Source organism: Malaclemys terrapin, chromosome 17 (assembly GCF_027887155.1).
Source record: "Malaclemys terrapin pileata isolate rMalTer1 chromosome 17, rMalTer1.hap1, whole genome shotgun sequence".
Lineage (NCBI taxonomy): Eukaryota > Metazoa > Chordata > Testudines > Emydidae > Malaclemys > Malaclemys terrapin.
This window is the reverse complement of record NC_071521.1, coordinates 986731-1007582: the sequence shown is the minus strand read 5'-3', so window position 1 is coordinate 1007582 and position 20852 is coordinate 986731. Positions and strand designations below refer to the sequence as shown.

Sequence of the window (20852 nt, the reverse complement as noted above, 5' to 3'; positions counted from 1 at the left end):
GAATGAGAAGTACATTAAATAACCTTCATCTCCAATAGGATAAGAAATCTAATGCCAGCTTAAGTAACTTAAAAGTTGTTAGCAGTTATATATTACTGGCAACGTATTTTACACTAGGCAGCTATGAAAAAAAGTCATAAAAATGCAATTAAATGTCTGAACTGTTGCTATTTTGGAAATTAAAACAACACACAGTATCCTTGCTGCAGCTTATATTACTTACTTATGACTTGTGCACAGTTATTTTCACCAGTTTAACCATGCTTCTTTTCCATAAAAATCTGTTGTTAATGGGTCACTGGGGAACTCTGAAAATAACAAGATCTTTAATAAAAAAATTAATAACAGTGAAAGCAAACTCAAGTTAGAAAGGCTGCTTAGAATACATTAAAGGTTCTATTTTGAAAGAAAAATATTTGCATAGAAAACCTCCACTGTTTGATTTTCCACACAGCACTGTGCAGCAGGTAAATCAAAACCACTATTCTTCACAAGAAAAAGGGGGAAAGGGGCAGTCTTCAGAAGGGGCACAGCATATCACTTCTGGAGGTCACTGAAAACACTGCAGGTTGGTCTTGCTGCTACTGAGGTTCTGAAATAAATTATTTCTTGTGATACAGTAATGTAAAATAGTAAGACCTGCCAACTAATAAATCAGTTACATGTCAATTGTTTTTACATTTAGACTCATCTGGTCCTTAAAACTTCTAATGGCAGCACTGCTTTCATCTGCTTAGCCAGAAAAGTATTCAGCAGTTGATTCATTTGAGGGACCAGCCTGCTAGATAAGGGATATTAATTAAGAGACCCTGGAACTAAATCACACAAATGGAGCATGTTAATGTATGTTGCTTTCTGGCAGAATGCAGAGTTCTGCACCACTGTGTGTTCAAAAGCTAACGATATGCATTCCCCAGTGCTTAACATATAGAATTTGTCATGTATTTGTCAGATCAATGTGTCGGCATAGCTTTCATCTAGCTATACCCTGGACCTAGATTTAGAGTTGCCTCACACAACTTTAGAATTTCTGACATAAAATCTAGCTCTCAGGATAAGCAAACAAAACTCTGCAGGCTATTTTCCTGGTAGTCTGTGCTGTCACCTGTGCTTCCTTTGCTTTGCTTTGCTTCTCGTTCTCATGGACAGACTTCTGTTTGCCTAGTAGTTCCATGATCCTGTGATGCACTCATCAAAGGTTCAATTCCACTTGTGGTTCATGCCACAAAATTCCAAAACACTCCCACAATGATGTTAACAATGTTAGCACATGGAAGCAACATGCCCTAGTAGCTATTGATTGTACTATGGAACCAACTCAAGTAATTTTACCTAGGGACATATGAACAGCTCAGTGAAAACTCCTGCCTGATGTACATAAGCGGTCAGAAAAGCAGACAAGAGATGAATATTTATGGCATTTACCTGTGCACTCCGTACGCCTTCCATCATAGCAGCTTCCCTGTGCTGCTGCCTTTAAATGACTCTTTTAATAAAAATAAACTCTAGCTAAAGAGAAAGAGCTGGTTATTATATTCAAATAGGGTGATGCCATTCTATACACTGAGGGGATGCCCTCCCCTGGGACATTGTTCAGTCAGCCAATTCCATCAAAGATATGGCAGAAATGGGAAAGGGGCCAGAATGCTGAGAGCCTGGAACATTCCATGTGAGGAGGATTTAGCAGGTGGGAACACTGAGCTCAGGGCCAGACTGCGGGTTCCACCTATTTGTGTGGCAAGTGTAAGGGCCAAGTCAAATCGCAATACCTGCATTCAGGGGTGTACAGAGGCTGCTCCATCACTACAACCCTGAGGTGTACAGTCAGGGCTGGCTTCAGGGTTTTTGCCGCCCCAAGCAGCAAAAAGAAAAAGAAAAAAAAAGCCGCGATTGTGATCTGCGGCAGCTCTACCGCCGCCGCTTCAGTCTTCGGCAGCAATTCGGTGGCTGATCCTTCGCTCCAACAGGGAGTGAGGGACCCGCCGCTGAATTGCCGCCAAAGAACCGGACGTGCCGCCCCTCTCTGTTGGCCGTCCCAAACACCCGCTTGCTGGGCTGGTGCCTGGAGCCGGCCCTGTGCACAGTGCCCAAAGCAGGGAAAGAGAAGTTGCATCACTGTCCCCTCTCCACACACGTATAAGGAGCAGGCCGTTCCCTAAACAAGTATCAGGAGTGTGCTGTGTCCCAGGGAAGTGTTCTCTGTGCTTCCCAGGCATGTGACAGTCCATCCTGCTCTCTGCTCTGGGATGGACCTCAATAAAGGAATCTAACCCTCAGAGGGGACATCAGAGAGTTGTGTAAAGTAACACATGCTATAGAGAAGGTAAATCACATGTGCCTTTCCCCAATACACCAGGACATCCAGAGAAACTGAAAGGCGACATTTAAAATTGATCAAAGGAAATACTCTTTTTCTATATATATCCTTGATTAACCTATCACACTGCCATGTGATACCACTGAGACACTGAGCTTGACAGAACTCAAAAAAGGATTAGACACTTACATGGTTAATAAAAATATCTGCAGTTACAGTAGCTGAGATACAAATTATGCAAAACCACCCTCTTCGGGACATAGGACAAACACTAACTTCCCCCAGAGGCAAATTATTACCTAATGAGTTACATGTTCTGTACCTTCTTGCATAGCATCTGTCACTGTTTTTTGCAGGAGGTGGAAGACCAGACTAGATGAACCATTGGGCTGAGCAGTGTGGCTGTTCCCATGCCCTGCACACAGCTAAATCACTGTTTTAAGAATTCTGCTGAGTTCCAATTGTAACCCACACACCTCCTGGGTATGGTGTTCGTCCCCTCTAGTGGAACCGAGATCACTTAGAGATTAATGAGTCTGCTACAGCCTTAGTTAAGGGCCATGTGGCTTTTAGCTCATGCAGAAGAGGTCCCAGGTTCGATCCTGCCTGCCAATGACCGGGGTTTGTCAGCATTACAAAAGAGGGCTTTGTACAGGATTTCAAGTGGGAAATCTCTGATGCTCGGGACACACTTCCTCAGCTAGGAGCAGTTTGTAACCCACACACCTCCTGGGTGTGGTGTTCTGTGCTCTATAGTGGCACTGAGACCACTTAGAGATTAATAACTCTGCTACAGCCTTTGATAAGGGCCATGTGGCTTTTGGCTCATATATTTAGCTCCAGAGGTCCCAGGTTCAATCCCGCCCACCGATGATCGGGGTTTGTCGGCGTTACACAATGAAGGCTTAACACCTTGCGATTGGATTGTTTGTTTTAAAGTCAGCCTATCTGTCTCCAGATTTCTAGACCCATGATTGGATCGGATCATTCAGATTCAGTGACCTCTCCAGTGCAGTACAAACATCCGGGAATCTGTTCCATCCTGCTTTTGCCTGTATTCACTCGGCTCTGACCGTAAGCATGGCAGGCTTTCATGCATTGTGTATCTCAGAAGCAGCACGCCGTAGATATGAAGCCAAAGAACAGCCAGTTTTGGAGATAGCGAGGAAGCCAGAGGGGAAAAGGTTTCTATTTCACACTGCTAACAACCTTTCTGCATTTCTTTAGCAGGCTGTGATAACTGGTGGGATATTGTCACTCACTTCCCAACAGGCCATTAATGCTTAATTCTTCTTCTTCTTTGCTGCTGATTCCAACCTAAGATGTCTGGATCTTATTGGGGGTTGATGTGAGCTGACTAAATTTCCCTGCTGCTAAAAATCCTGGAGTCTACAGAACAAATATGAAATGACCACAAGATGCTGACCCAAGGGAATATATATATAAAAACAGAGCAAAAGCCCTTGATGGCTTTTCTAGCTCTGAGCCTCACAGCTATTCCCATTGCAGATGCTGCTGCCTTCCTCAGCATAGAAAATGTAAGTGCGAGGAATATGAGACAGGACCAAGGGCTGGGAAATATCAGTCAGTAGGTCTCTCAGTATGCCCAGAGGAACCACATAGAGTATGAGTTCCACTTAGGGAAGTGCTGGAAGCAAAGTCTGCTGCAGGAATAAATCAGTGGCCATTGCGAGGTGAGTAACAGTCTAACTGCTTTCCCATCGCTCAGCTGTGGTAGGAAACACGAGCAGCTGTAGATGCATTACACCCACTTACAGAGTTTGAAGAAGATTATAAGGGTTTGTTGCCACATTCTGCATGAGCCACCAAGACTAATAGTGTAGAACGCCTAGAGGGCAATCAGCAGGATGGAGTGATGGAGATGCAGCATCCCAAAGGGGCTCCTGCAACACACAAAGGGGAAGAGCCACACAAGAGGGGCTTGAGGATTGATTAATTAATTCACTAAATCTCTCTGGGGCAAATGGAGCCGTTCTGTAACACGCTAATTCAACTTTTAAAATAAACCCTGTCCAGAGCTCCCATGAATACATTCTAGTGTGCAAGGCAGCATAGACACATGAGAGAACATTCATGGACAATGCACCATGCAAAGGACCATGAAAACAAGTGATAATATGCAGCTGAATAATGATGGTGGTACTCAAGGGCGACTGTATCTCTGTGGGTGCCTGTGCCCCCACACACTGAGCACTCCATTCTCTCTTGTTGGACAGTATTTGTGAATGGAGCTGTATTTATGTTGTAAACCCAGCACTAAATTAAATGAAGTTATCACTCTCAAAAGACATTGCCCCTGGGGGTTAGTTTTTGTTTGTTTGCTTTACCACATTTCAGCGGTTATGCAACAGCAGAAAACAGGGGGGGTTGTTTGGTAGAAGAATACACAAGTTCCATGTTGTGATGAAAACAACTCAGCAAAGGAGGAATTCTCACACATCTGGGCTATTACAGCTCATCTTTATTATCCTAAATTGAAGGATCTTGGTGCGGAAGATATTTTAGAAACTAAAACTTCCTCTGCAGAGGTGCACGAAAAATAACGGTTATATTATTATTGTAGTTACCATTTGCATTATTATTTGTTTCTAGCAACACCTATAACGTGCTAAACACTATACAAATAAAAAAGAAGAAACTGTTAATACAGGTGACCTAGAGGGGAAACAAGACTGCAGATTCTTGTATTGATCTCATGATCCATGAAGCTGCTAAAGATCTGAGTCTCATAACACTAGATGTAATAAGATGCACTTGGTAAGTACTTATACTTACACTACATGATAGAGCCAGAAAACCATCCACTGTTTTTAAAACTAAAGATTGCTGACAATTTTTATTTAGTCTAGCAGCATTGAATTCTAAGACCTGGGTCTTTGATAACTGATGGCAGCCTCAGTGGATTCAGAGCAGAATGCTGGTACTGACAAAATTAAAAGATTAGAAGATCGTAAGTTATAGAAATGCTCTCTTGCACACTCTCCGAAGAGCAATTTTGTGTAACTCAGAACTTTCTTAATACACAGAGAAGTAACTTGGTTAGCTAATGAAACTGACATCTGGTGCTCAGAAAGAGCCAAGAATGTTATTGTAGGGGTCACAAGGTGAGTTGCATAGTCACAGAATAAAACAAACCAGGAGATCGCATGTACAGAGTATCACATTTCTGAACATATCCTTGACATCCTGTCATATACAAATCACCACTATTATAAATGAGTCATAATAGCACTTCCCATTTTATGCTATGCTTTAATGTAGATTATTTCTCCAAGGAAATTCCTACTTCGAAGAGTTTTGAAGCTGTCCGTTTTTAAAACAACGTGTTCAATAACAATGGTAAAAGTTAACAATTTGAACCTCATTACAATGGTCACAAATCACAGTGTAGCCAAGGCAGTGGCCTCACATGAGACGACCAGCAAAAACCCAGCCACTTCCTTCTCTGTACATTTAAGGGTAACAGCAGCAGAGGTGATGGGTGGAACCTAAAGGGTTTGGTGGTGCAGTTTATAATGTGAGCATTCAGAAGTTTCAGTGCTTCTCCAGTGGCTTTCCACACATATCTAAACCTCTGCATCTGGAAGCCTCACTAGGTGTGCATGAATGATCAGACACTCCAGTGACGAGCACCATGAAAAAGACAGGCAATAAAGAGAGAAATAATGTCCAGCACTTCCTGGGTTAGTCAGCTCAGAACAGATTTTTCTTGCTGTGTGTTCTGCTCCTGTTTCCCCTCCCAGATGAAACCAATGAGTTATCGAGGTACCTGAGAATAAGGGTGAGCAAAACAATGCTGCTAAACTAAGGAAAGAGCCAACCAGAACCTTTGACCTTCCCTGCAGCTAAACCTGCCCTGGACCTGTCTGGAGATTTTGGTAAGTTCAGCTATGTTTCTCCTCTCGTCTCTCAGAAGCTTCCTCTGCAGAGATTCCCCAGAGGACACAGCATCCTGGAAAACTTCAAATCTCATGAAGTCTGGAGCTGCTCAGCTATGCTGTGCAAGTTTGGGGCACTACGGCATGGGAGGCCTCTGATATCTGAAACTCAATGCATGGTAGCAAACCCAGAACTGACACTTGCTGTTGCTGGTTGTAGGGGTTCCAACTCTCCAGGATTGTCCTGAAGTCTCCAGGAATTAAAGATTAATCTTTATTTAAAGATTATGTCATGTAATGAACCTTTCAGGAATACGTCCAACCAAAACTGGCAACCCTTGCTAGTTAGGTGGCTGTGGAGCTGCCATAGAAGGGCACTGCTTCTGCCAGAGGGCAGAGGGAAGCCTACCCACCAGTAAGGTTTGGAGTTTGGGCAGCTGGTTTGCCTAAGCATTTCCTCATCTGAATGGGAGGGCGGGAGAAATGCATGGCTCCTAGGGTGCTCCTACCACTGGCAAATTCTGCTTGTAAACCTTATATAAGTGCTGTAAGACTTGGGGGTTCAGCTGACATTTTGGACGAGGTCTTTATTCAGTCATCACAGAACTCTGAGACAATGCCTCATCCTCAACTCAGTGGGGCTTCTCAGCTGCCATGTCTGTCTATTACATTGAAAAATGTGTGCAAATATCCAGCATTGCCAAACCCATATGTTCAAAACCACAAGACAGGCCACCAAAAATCAAGATAATTTTAATGTAATAAAGGATGTATTCTTTTTATTTTCCTTGTGGATTCTGAAGCTTCAGGGGGTCAAATTTGTCAAGCTTTTCTCCCCAACCATGAGGATTAGAAACTTACTTTTTTTAAATGAAAGCTAAGAGTCTCACATACACAACTCCATGACCTGTGACTTACACCAAAACTCCAGAAGTCAGGAGAATTAGCATCTGAAACTTCTCATCACTAGTCTAGATCACTGAAGAGCATGATGGCTACTTGAAATATGGAAAAGGCCAAAATGTGCATGCGCATTATATAATATTAAAAAAATTAGTGTTTGAACAACCTACAAGACATAGATGATTAAATACTACAGAAAATATATAGTCTATAGCCACATTGTTCTGTACATGGCAATTTAAATGAGGATTAGCAGAACTTCTTGAGATTCTGGTAGTTTATTAGGAATCGCTGTGGGTATTGATAATGGAGTCTTTCACACCTAGGTCATTGATTAAATCTATCCTAGTTCAACTGCAATCCCTCTTCCCCGAGGGGTGAATGCCCTATTCAGGGCAGCTGCATTCCACAGGCAAAAAGGGTGCAAACTGCAACCCCTGCAATGAGGGGGAAGAATCAGGGGCCATCTGTACATCTGCAACTGCTGCTGCTTCCTGCATGCACCTTCAGAAGTGAAATACTGTGCACAGCTTGGAAAATGGTGTATATCAGAGAGAGAGAGAGAGAAAGAGAGATGTCCATCCCAAGTGCATAGCTGATAGCATTTGAGAGACACTTATTGTGCTGTGTGTGTAGGGGTCACTTCCTTTGAATTGCTCATTGGAATTTTGGTTGCATTCTTCATTACTACATAAGACAAATATGCCATTGAGAAAACTTACTTTCTGCTTCAGAGTTCCCCGTTGGCATTATGGAAGAAGGATAGTTTTGATTGTGTATACTTGATACATTAGTTAAGTGGAAGTTGTCAGTTTTTCTCCATTATTGTAGTAGCTAGCATTGTATCTGAAGTTCCAGACTGTTGTTAGGAATGTCTGCCAGAAAGCTATATAAACTGGCTGCATACATTTCGGTCCCAATGCTGCAAGGCCTAAGAGACTGTCAACTTCTCACAACCCAAGCCTGTACCATACACAGTGCATTTCAGCCCAAGGTCACCAGGCATAGGATCAACATTCACTAGCACAACCCTCCTACCCAGAAATGTTTCCAACCTTCACTAGGGTCTTCATTAAAAAAAATACAATAAAGATGGGTTTAATGTAAAATATGTAAATAAAGTTTTCTGTGCATCTGCCATCTTTACAGCAGCCCAGCCCCCAATGGAAATCTGCCATGTCACCTGTGACAATACAGTTTCCTAGAAAATAAAAACATAATCCTGAAAACAGGTTTTAGGAAATGAAAGCAGAATATGGACACTAAATCTAGAGCAGTGTTCGCATCACAGGACGTGGACTGGGTCACTGAGAAACCCACCCCTTTAATATTGAGCCATGTGCAGATTACTACGGGGTTTTGATACATCCTACAATCAAACTTCACCTTCTAAAAGACAATTTGCAACCTCTAGCGAAAGCAGATGGACAGTGCCAATAGGTCTGCTCCTCCGAACCCTGTGGCATATGCTGCTCTTAAATCTCAGCTTCCACCTAGCTCCTCTTGCCACTTCAGTCATTACTGCACTCCTCAGGAAAAGGAGAAAGTGACACAGCAGCAGTGCCCTCCCTGCTGCTTTTTAAGGGGACACACACACAAATGAAATGGGCGCTCCCTCCACTTTTGCTTTCCTTTATGAGCAATAAATGTTGATTAACAAACAATCCTGCTCACTTATTTTTGCATAGTCCATATTATGCTTTCATTTCTAAATTCAGCACCCACCTACCATGACAACTGGTGCTATGGAAACCAATACAAGAAAAAGACTATTGGCCCCCACTGGCTGACACAACAATTGGATCTCTTACATTGATTTCCCCTGCAGAATCTGCACACACAGACTCAGTCCCACCCTAATCCCCAAGTGGTACTGTCCACCAGCAGAGGGACAGGGAACTACAGCAAACAATCCATTACCAGAGTCCCCCACTTGCTGACCAGACTTGTTTTGCTGTGTGTGGGTCCTACATGTTACCACAGGCAAGACTTGATCCAGGATCCTTGTATAGTGGAGGAAGCAGCTGTACTAAAAGAGCCAAAGGGGGCTGCCACTACATGCTCTGTTTCCCATATCTATCTAATCTTTCTACCCCTCCACCCACCTAGCCTGATTGCTCTGGAGGGAAATAGCATGAACATCCGTAGAAAGGACTTCTGAAATGAATATGATGTAAAAATGTACTTTGAGCTCTTAAGTGTGTATAATTAGGGGAAACATACAGTGTGTGCTGCAAAGCAAGAAGAGCAAATTCCAGTAAGCAGAGGGAGAGCAAGTGTGGTTCAATATCTTTGGAATAAAAAACATCAAAATATAATACCAATGACTGCTTCTTCACAGACAGATGCTGGAGCAACTCAAGAGTGAATCTGGTGAGATTTTCTCCTCTGTAAGAGCCTCAGTTTTAAGTTCTATAACTTCTACTTAACCATGATTTGAAGAAAAGTATTTTCACAGAGAAATGGGATAGTTCGTTGTTAGAAATCAGCCCCACGAGGAGACCTATAGTCTGTCCAGAGCAAACACATTTTCAGTGCACTATGGTATTCTTCCTGCCTCGGGACTCTTCTGACATGAACAGAACCAGCGGGCCAGAGACTGAACAGCAAGCCAGAAAAACACCGGATATTTCTGATGATGGCCTAATAACACTCACCCCACAGATCTCTCACATTCAGAGGAGTCATCTTATTTTCTAATTTCAGTTTCTCCTTTTGTGGCCCAGTCCTTTGCAGCCACTGCCATTGTTCAAGAAGAAAGGCCAATGCTTTATCAAAAAGCCTTTCTACCACCTGCCAAAGAAGTGACTGGAAAGAGTGCCATTGTTTGACATGGAAGAGGGAAACAGAGAACGCCCTTCTATGGGACTGAATAATGACAGCACAGAATCTACAGGAGACAAGATAAGAGAGCAGCTACTACAGTGATGAACGTGATATAAAAGCCAATATAGGACAGACCCCTCCCACACTGTCTGCCTTGGGTCCCACCTGAGAGTACCTGACACTCCATGGATCAAATTCTGCTCTCCATTACAAAGGCAGTTTCTGCCTGAACCCCATTAGTTAATAATTGGCTCATGGCTGAAGCATGAGGTTTTATAGCTTTCTCTGATCTTATATAACATAACTGTACATGTTGCATGTCTAACATTTTTTAAAATCCTTCCAAGAAGACTCAATGATATCTTGTGACAGTGAGTCCCACAGGATGATTATGGATAAAAAAGAGTTTCCTTTTATTAGTTGTATCTGTTCCCTTTTGTTTACGTTCCTTTGTTCTTGTATGATGAGAAAGGGTAAATAAGAGCACCCGACTGACCTTCTCTAGACCATTCATTATTTGCCTACCCTTATCATGTCCCCACTTTTTCAACTTTCATAGATTCATAGATTCATAGATTCTAGGACTGGAAGGGACCTCGAGAGGTCATCGAGTCCAGTCCCCTGCCCGCATGGCAGGACCAAATACTGTCTAGACCATCCCTGATAGACATTTATCTAACCTACTCTTAAATATCTCCAGAGATGGAGATTCCACAACCTCCCTAGGCAATTTATTCCAGTGTTTAACCACCCTGACAGTTAGGAACTTTTTCCTAATGTCCAACCTAGACCTCCCTTGCTGCAGTTTAAACCCATTGCTTCTTGTTCTATCCTTAGAGGCTAAGATGAACAGGTTTTCTCCCTCCTCCTTATGACACCCTTTTAAATACCTGAAAAAACTTTCCCCCCAACTAAATAATTTCCATCTCTTCCCACAGGAAATTCTTGTCAGGCCTCTGAAAATTTTGTCACACATCTCTGGACCCACTTCGATTTGTGCTATATCATTTTTGAGATACAGAGACAAGAGTTGAGCACAGTAATCCTGGTGAGTTCACAAACCCCTGAGTTACAGAAGGGCACTGTAATGTTTTCAGTATTATTGTCTACCCATTTTTATATGGCCTAGCTCTTTTTGCTATCCTTTCTCGATAATGCTCTAAGCACACAAAAAACTACTTGAATTCTGTACATCTTTATTTACTGTGCTCTCCCTCTGCTTATTTTACCTTATCTAAGAAACTTGAACTGATCTATGAACCATTTATACTCTCACATTAGGACAGTATTCTTGCCATTGCCAGCTCATTGTGATTGCAAAAGATCAAATTAAGGTAACAACAATGCTATTGCAATAGATTTGTTCCAGTTCTGTTGTGGTACCGTATATTCAATAATAGAAAAATGGTGACCACTGAATCTTACTGCTGTGGTATCACGATGTTCAGATTTCTACCAGGAGTGTGTGGGAATGTTCCTAATGCCATATCAGGCACTCAACATTCAAAACAACTACCAGTTTGCTAAGAAGTGAAAACGTCACTGTCTTAGGAACAAGGGTTTTTCAACATGTATTTGTACTGTTTTCCAGCTTCTTGGAATTTTAATTTCTGTCAGCATAGTGAATTTCTTAGTCTTTGACTGGCAAAAGCAGTAACCTTGATTGTGCATTTCCTTTACTTTTAAGGCTTGTGGTAGCAGGAACAACATTTAGGAAACCTTGTCTCCAGTGTCTGACAAAAAAAATCATTACACTTATGCTTATGTTACTTCAGAGCCATGTTCTTTACAAAATTCACACCTGAACCGCATAGCATTCCTTTGCTAATAACATGAGCTCATTTGAGTTTGTCTCCAACTGGAATTGTTTGAGAGAAATGACAGAGAAAAACCTTTCCTGTAGCTATGTCCAAAAGAGCAAACTCTCATCCTCCGGAGCACAGTGCTGCAAACATCCCAGCCTTGTTTACTTGGTCACTTTGTGCCATTTTCCCTGGAGTTCTGGGAGCAAATACTGACCAGCAGCCAGCCATGGAAATTCAGGCATCAGAAATCCAGCCAGTTATGACAACTTTCTGATTCACATCAAAAGTCTATAGTACCTAGGCTCAGATAAGGTGGAAAGAGTCTGCATGGGGCTTATAATGTCATCTCTGACATTTTCTTTACTCAGTGCAACCTGCTAATATGAGAGGTGTTTAGTATATAAAGTATTATCCTTAACTGCAGTGTCAGGGAGTGGAGTTAGGGTACAGTATTGGCACTGGTTGCACTGTACTAATGTATTCATTTGCTTAGGACAGAGACCCAAAAATTCCAGAAAAAGCATTGTCCCCAAAGCCAATTACCGTGAGGTGTGAATAAACCATAACAGGGTCATTTAGATAGATGGTTATGGGTTTTGTTTTCCATTGTAACCAAATCATTCTTCAACTCATAATGGAGCCTTTGTAGATTGGGTCACCCTCCCTTCCCCTCCCCTCCCCTTCCCTTTCCTCTTTGCCAGCTAAACCTGCCTTTTCTGCCTGAGCACCAGCAATGAAGTCACTGTAGCTAAAATTCCCAGGCAGCCACAGACTCATCAAGCAACTCACATATTATGCACACATAACAAGGAATCTGTTCCTTTGGTAAGAAAGTGATGAGGACTACTGACCTGATCCCCCAGTTCACCCAGCAGCCACCGTCCTAGGCAACTTCGACCACAGTAACTTTTACAGACTCAGTAGTCACTTCACTCTGACAAATGTGCTTCCAGCTCAATAATGGTTCTTCTGGGGAACACCTGACAAGATGGTTATACCATGGGCAACACAGGAAAAGCTATTTAAAAAAACCTTTTTAAAACTGTGATGCCGCATAATTCCCATGGATGTGTTTGCAGTATCACGTGATCTGGAATTATCAGCTCAGTTCCTGCATGTGTGCTTTGTTCAGCCATGCTCTAACTGCCACCAGTCTACCTAATGCCAATGCACCCACTGCTGGAGCATGTGGGTGCAGACCCTCATCATTGCTTTGGCTTTGTATGAGACATTTTTGGGAGCTAGCCCTTTGTCACCATTACCTTTCTGAATATCTTCTATTGTAACTATCGACAAATGAGCAAGTCTGCCTTGAAACAAGAACTGGAAATATTACAGGGATTATCTTGCATGTCAAAGTTGCTATCCAGTCACTTAACAATCACTCAAAGAAATGATATAAAATATCACTTTTTTACATAGATGAATAATAGAGTGTTTGTCAGTCAATTCTGGGCTGACTGAGCCCCTTTAACTGTCTGAAACCAGAGTCCCTTTTTTTCTAAACCTCCCGAGAAAATGTTGACAAAACAGGCAATTTTCTGTAATTTCCCTGCAAGCTTCTGTCAGCACAAGAGGCAGTCAGAGCCCACTCATTTCAGATAACACCACTGGGTAACCTTTGACATTTACCTCCTCGCTGACTTCGGAGGCTCCTGGAAGTGTAACAGTTGTGTCTTTCAGGTTGCAGGATGCAGGCCCACAATTTGGGTCTTAGTTCACTGAAGGCAGCCTTTGTTTCCCAGCTGACTAAGAAGTTCTTCTAAAAGGGATAAGAAATGTAGTTAATAGCTCAAGAGTGGCCTAATCATCAGCTGCCATTACCCCTCCAATATTAGGAGGGATGACAGACTTATCAATAACAGAGCCCCAGGTGAGGTACATGAGCCGATAATGTGAATTTCGGCTTGATCTCTGCTCCGCTGAGCGCAGCACTCATTTAAAAGAAGCACCAGTGTCTATTTTTTACTTCATATTGTGCCAAAAATCAGTCAGCTGCAGAGCTTTTGTTGTGTTTTTCTATCTTAAACCATGAGGATTTGACCAATTTCATTTATAAGCAGAGATGAAAACCTAAGAACTCTCCCATTAAACAGCTTAAGCCAGAGAGATGCCCCCTGTGCATTTATTTCAATATGTGATAATAAAGATGGAGAGCATGCCTGTCTCAATATGCATATATGCAGAGTTACACATATATATACACACACATGCACACCACCCACACATACTGCACTCAGTGCAAGTATTGTTCTCTATAACTGAATAAAAGTTTAAAACCGTAACATTATATAGGTTATCTCTAAGGAATGTTTGAACAAAAGGTATCAACATTTGTTTAATAAAAACCCATTTGTTCATTAAAAATAAAATGAACTCATTCATCACTAAACACTTAACATTCATTGTATACATGGTATGGGATTTGTTTTATATCTCTCCAGGTATTTATATGGCCTCATCACCATAGTTTCTGAAGACGTTGCAGAGAGCCTTTTGCCTGACTTGTTTGAACAATCTACATGTCTGATATATATATATAAAACCAGATGTCTGCCACAATTATTAATTATATAATTATAGAATGGTTGCAAAAAACTAAAAATGCAGCCAAAGCAGCCAGGGGAGTTCAAAACTACTGGCCTGACTGACAGTGAGCCCAATCCCACTCCCGTTGACCAGAGGGAGAACAGGGTTGGGCACAGTGTATCCTGTGACTTGCCCTTTCATGTACATTATTGCCTGTTTGGTATGTAAACATAGGAATTGCCCAAGTGGATCAGCCCCGCAGTTCATCTTGTTCCATATCCTGTCTCTCACAGTGGCCAGCACCAGCTGCTTCAAAGGAAGGTATAATAACCCAGCAGTAGGAGATGTGGGATAATCTGCCCTCTACTTTAAGTCACATGCCCGCTAATAGTTAGAGATTGGCTTAAAACGTGAAGCATGAGGCTTAATATCCTTTCCACAAAGTTGATCAGCATCAGTTATGACAACTCTGAATAGCCTTGATATGCATATAAATGTCCAATTCCTTTTTGAATTATATTGAATTCTTGGCCTGAATGACTTCCTGTGACAATGAGTTACAGTTTAATTATGCGTTGTGTGAAAAAGTATATCTTTTCATCAGTTTTGAGTTTCCCACATTTTAACTATATTGCCTTATTGTTATGACTATGGATACAATTTTGTCATGGTAAAATTAAGCAAAATTAATGGAACAATCATGGGGGAAAAGGACGAAATCAGGGCATGGTCACTGCAGGGCTGAAGCTGAAGCTGGAGCCCCACCACCCATGACTCACAGCCCAAGCCCTACCACCCAGAGCTGAAGCTGAAGCCAAAAAGTCATGGAGATCTGTTAAAGTCAAGGAATCTGTGACCAAATCATATCCTTAGTTATGAGAGAGGGAGAACAGAAGTTCCCAATTTGCCCTTGCTAAACTACTCATTTTTATATATTTTTATGTCCCTTTGTTTTCCTCTGATTCTTGAAAAATGCAAATCACATGAATGGGTGATTAGTAAACCTTAAACATGGCTCCAACTTGGGTTCTTCCACGTGGCAAGCCTGGGCATCCTATACGCTGAGAATGTTCCCCAGCACATGCGTCTAAGCTACAGAGGGAAATGCAGCCGTGCAGAACTAGAGGGGAAAATCATCCATCCTCAGTTTGGGCCTGATCCAAAGCCCGTGAAAGCCAAAGGGAATCTTTCCATTGATTTGAATGGGTTTGGGGTCAGTGCCCTTTGCACAGTGAAAATCACACTCTCCCTGGTACTGCAGTTAACTACCTCATCCCTTCTCACGTGGGGCCTATTCCTTTGAGAGTTTGGTTGAGTCCACTTTGAGGCTCTTTACAAAGGGAGATTTACAAAGGCACAAATGGAAGTTAGGGAATAAATTGTCCCTCTCATCAGAGCCTTTATAAACCCAAAGCACTTCTTCCAACCGAATCCCTAGCTAGCAGCTCCACCCACTGCACTGAATGCAGCTGAGTGTTCAGAACAGATCACATCTAAAAAGGGTTTCTTGATTGTCAAACTATGTTCCGTTTGTTTTTTAAAAACTTAAAATTATATTTCTTTTTAATCCTTTTCTTTTGAAATAAGGGAACCTTTAATACAGCCAAAGTGTATGTTTTTTTTAATCATATCCAATCTTTCAAGAATGCCTTGTTTTCATCAGGTATTTGATTAGAGTTTTGTTACTAATGCTAGACTTATAGTAGCTAAATCCAATATAATACTTTCCTGAAATATTACTCAGAACTGCTTAGGCTAATATTTCCAAAGCCAGAATTTTTTAAGCAGCTAAGGGCACAATCTCAAATGGCTTAGAGCCACATACCACAAAGTCTGACATTAATACTTTTCCTTACTCCAGAAAGCTCCATGTTTTTAAACGATAGGGGCAATTCTTGCATTGACTTCTGCTCTGGCAGCTTTTTGTTAAGCATTAGACATGGCAGCATGAAGAAGGAAAGAATTTAGAGCTCTAAAACCCAGAGATGATGTAGAAGGTCCCAGCAAAAAACAGACTGGGATCTAAACACAAAGAAATCTGAACCCAGGAAGAAATAATCCCATTGAGTGACCAGTGGCAGATTGCAGAAGTGAAGATACCACCCCAACCGCATATAAAGGGGCTCTTTGCAGTTTCCTGGTGGAGAGGATTCAGCAACGTGAGGCTATAAAGATCCCCCCAGAAGGGAAAAGTGTGCTCACTGCAGAGGGATTGTTTCATTATGAGGAGAGGAAACTCCAGAGACTTCTACTGTTCTGTTTCAACAGCGAAACATGAACTGTGCAAAACTCTAAGGGCTCGATCTGAAGGAAAACTAAGCACCCACAACTCCACTCAGGTCAATGGAAACTGCAGATCTCAGCACCTCTGAAAATCATTCTGATGGTAAAAAGAACAAGGAGTCCTTGTGGCACCTTAGAGACTAACAAATTTATTTGAGCATAAGCTTTCGTGGGCTAAAACCCACTTCATCGGATGCATGCAGTGGAAAATACAGTAGGAAGATATATATACACAGACGACATGAAAAAATGGGTGTTGTCACACTAACCATTTTTTCATGTCCTCTGTGTACATATATCTTCCTACTGTATTTTCCACTGCATGCATCCGATGAAGTGGGTTTTAGCCCACGAAAGCTTATGCTCAAATAAATTTGTTAGTCTCTAAGGTGCCACAAGGACTCCTCATTCTTTTTGCTGATACAGACTAACATGGCTACCACTCTGAAACCTGATTCTAAAGTTATCTGCTGATTTGAAATAGTAGCGGGGCACAGGGTCCTATCTGATCTGGGGCCTGTCAGGTGCCTAAAGCCAGTTGCATCAGTATTTTCCTCTCCTCCTCCCCTTCCCCAGCTAATAGACATCTTAATGTCGATATTCTGCTGTCTTGAAATTAGTTCTGGTCTCCCATTTACAAGGTCGCTTTGGGGTTGAGACCATCCTAGCAATACCTGTATCTGCTCAGTCTAAGAAGAGGAAAAAGATATATACCCGCATTCACCTAAGGAGGCATAGAATAATTTTAATTGCCCTGATGAATGAAGAGTGTATTACCCAGGCTACCAGGAGTCAGAGAGCAGAGATGGGGAGCCCAGAAAGATTCTGCTCTCTAAAACCCCAGTGGGGGTTCCTTCTGGGGTAGATTAGATCATTTTTAATTGCCCCTAAATTTGCTGTGTTACTAAGACGTCCTTCTCTGGATTAGTTCTTTGGCACTGGGCTAGATCTACCATAAATAACTGGGCTTCAGCTGTCAAGAGTCCATTTTGAGGGGGCATGAAGTTTCTTGGGGCTACAGTATCAATGTTAGTGAAATAGCAGCCAACTATTCTGATACCTGAGTCCTCGGCTCACTGGAGCTAGTGCAGTCTCTCTCTTAGCTTGCAGGAGGCAAGTATCTTCCCAGATCCCAGTCCTCGCTCCTGAAACATTGTAGTTGGATGGATTTTCTAGTCCCTTAGCACCCTCACTGGAAATGATGAAAGGTCTGGTGATTGGTTCATACACTGCACATGCGTAGTGCTGATAATAGCGATGGAAAGGCACTCGTGCTCTTGGTTCTGAGGAGGAGCGAGATGGTGACAGAGGTGGCCACACAGCTTGGCCTGATGCTGTCAATGGGACTCATTCCTCACAGCAGCCCATGTGTCTGACGGGACACCGACCGTCCTGGTAGCTGCCAGTTTGTGTCCCAGCCTCAATGTGTCCTTTAAATACGGGGTTCTCTTTGGACTGTTAAACCCATTCTGTTTCTAGGAGTGAGCCAGGTTTAGTGCCCCCATCATGCTGCCACACTGCCATTTGTTATTTTAACTACTCGTAACCCAGAGATGACAATCCAGCATATCTCCAAATTAGCCTTTTTATTGAAATCAATAAAGGAGAAAACACATGACACTAAACTATTTGGTGGCAGCTTTGTTATAAACTCATTACTGGGGAAACAGCAATTGCAGAGACCTTTAACCACTGTCATTGATTCCAGCGCAGAGAAGGTGATCTACTGAGTTAATCAGTGGTGTTACTGTGGGCAGCAGTGTCCCTGCGCTGCCCTGCTTAGGGTTCAGTTAGCATTTCCATATAAAACCCTTTTTATAATTTGGACACAAATATCTCCACCAAAGTAAAAATTACCAAAAATGTAATATTGGCCTGAAAAGTCAATATTAAATATTTTAACACACTTTAAATCCACAAATATAATGCCAGCACATAGCTGGCTGCTTAGAACAGTCTCTGCTCATTTGTGGTTTGCTTGTTGTCACACAATCAACTTTGCCCCCAAGTGGAATTTGTCCATTTCTTCTGCAACACTTTTTGGTTACTAGGTTAGGAAACAATCCACAAACTCGTACTCCTGGGTGTCTTGCTTATGCCATTGACTCCAATGAGAATGTGCACAGGAGTGAACCCTGGGTCCCCTGCCCTACACAGACTGACCGTTACATCCACAGAGAATCAAGTCTAGGGCGTTCTGCAGGGAGCAGGGCTCTGTTTGCTTCCATCAGGTGGCTGTGGCAGGGTCGCACTCTGTGCTTGGTAGAAAGGGTTGGCAGGATTGGGCCCTTAATTACCTCACTGTCTCTCCCACATTAAAAGCTCCACCCCCTAGCTGAATCCTGGTAACTTTCAGAGCTGTATGTCCAAGGAAAGGTTAACATTTTTTCTAGGAGTGTAATTTTCGGTCCCATTTGTATTCCTCTGAGTTCCTGATTTTATCAAGTTTGCTGAAAGAAAGGTTGGTTCTCTGTGGGTGTGCATCAATGCAATGCTTTTGTCTCATGCTTTGTGTCAGTAATATAGTCAGGAAAACACTTTAAATGAGATTTGTTTAGCATAAAAGATTATATTGATTTTTTGCTGGTATCTGGTATCTCCAAGCTTTAAAGAGCCAGCATCTGATAACAAATTATTCTAGCCAGGGTCTGGTATCAGTTTATCCCTAGATACATATTTACTTGTAGGTCTTTGGCAGCAGATTATGTCTTATTATTACTAGCATACTGTAAAGGACACCACATCATCTTTAATCATTCCTTTTAGCTGCCTCCCCCTTTCCCCTAGATAAGCACCTTCATATAAGAGTAAGTAGGACTAAAAATAACCTCCCCCCCTTCTTAGTCAGCTGGGAAAACTGCAGACATGAAATGAAACTTTGTGTGCAGATCAAATGTTAGAAGATGCCTCACTCTGTAGCATGTCACAAAGATTTTTCTTTTCACAAGACTGTTTTACCAACAACCATACTTTGCAATATTTATTTCAGAGTTTTCCCTGCTTTATTTATGGTGCTTCAAGAGTGGGACCCTGTCCAGTGTCATTACAGGCTGCTAAGGCTTCCAGGCCATCTCAGCTTATTTCTCTGTATGCAGAATGTCTCATAGATTTACTGGGCAGCCCATCCTGTAGCCTGCAAGGGCCATTGACCTGAGGGAATTTGCAGCCTCTCTGAAGGTAGCTACTGTGGAACGATGTTTGTCAAAGACACAGCAGTGACAGCAGAGGTGCACTGTTTACACTGGGTGGCAGCATTAAAGCAGAGCTAAGAAAGCATTTTTCTATAGATTTTTCACATGCAGACACTGAGCTCTTCACACGATTTTTTTAAGAATACTCTAACTTGCACTAGGGAGAAATTACTCAATTTATTTCAATGAGAAATAACAATTACACCTCGAAATTAGCTGCGATTTTCTCCCAAGCTAAAATTAACCATTGTCACAGAAAAACATTGACACCTTTGTCACAAAACAGAAATTTTATAATGAAATAACTGTGCTTCACAGTAGTGAAAAATGCCACTTGTTTTCATGGAAAACTGCAAACAAACTGAGGTAAATGTCGTCATAACAAGTATTTCAGTTACTTAGAAGATTTCCTATGGTACCATAGCATCTAAGTGATTCCATTACATCACAATACTGTAGAGAGGTAGGGAAGTATAACTATGCCTGTTTATGGAAACTGAGGCAGAGAGATTAAATTGACTTGCCCAAGATCACACAGGAAATCTGTAGCAAAGCTTCAACCTCCTAAATCCCAGTTCAGCAACATAACAAAAGCACCGCCCTTTCTTTCCTTTGTGGTTCTTGGAAGAGACATCAAAAGATGATTTGTCAGTGGCTTCATTAGTCTTATAGATGTTTTTTCACACAGCTCCAATCACTTCCATGTGAAATCTTGAATTCCTTTGAAAATGCATTATGCTGCATCAGCTGATCTCAGAAGTCTATTGTATTACAATTTAAGATGCACCTATATACATGTACATGATAGCCTCAAGCACAGAATTAAAGTTGGTAAATTCTATAGAAACCATACAGATCCAGAACAGCAGCATCAGCCTAGTGGATTTAACCCATAGTCACTTGTGTGTTTATAATATTATGTGCAGTAGCTCAGATGTTAAACATAATGAGCCTTCTCAGCTTATCAAGGTGCACAGCTCCACTCAGGGGAAACTTGATAAGCATAGGAGTGACATGGCTGGTCCACACACCTGCAGAAGGTCAGCTGTTATTTCATTACAACAATGGCAAGGCTCAGATGTTGACAACTTGTTCCAGC

General features: G+C 42.0%; 1 long non-coding RNA gene across 1 annotated transcript in view; it reads right to left on the bottom strand.

The window, feature by feature from the left end:
• Window positions 1–224: 224 nt before the first annotated feature.
• LOC128825075 (uncharacterized) overlaps window positions 225–20852 on the bottom strand; it is a 72574-nt gene continuing 51946 nt past the window's right edge. The window contains exons 3-4 of the long non-coding RNA XR_008442590.1: window positions 13383–13512; window positions 225–308 (exon numbers count right to left, since the gene is read on the bottom strand). This is a non-coding gene — a long non-coding RNA (uncharacterized LOC128825075). The remainder of the gene's footprint in view (window positions 309–13382; window positions 13513–20852) is intronic.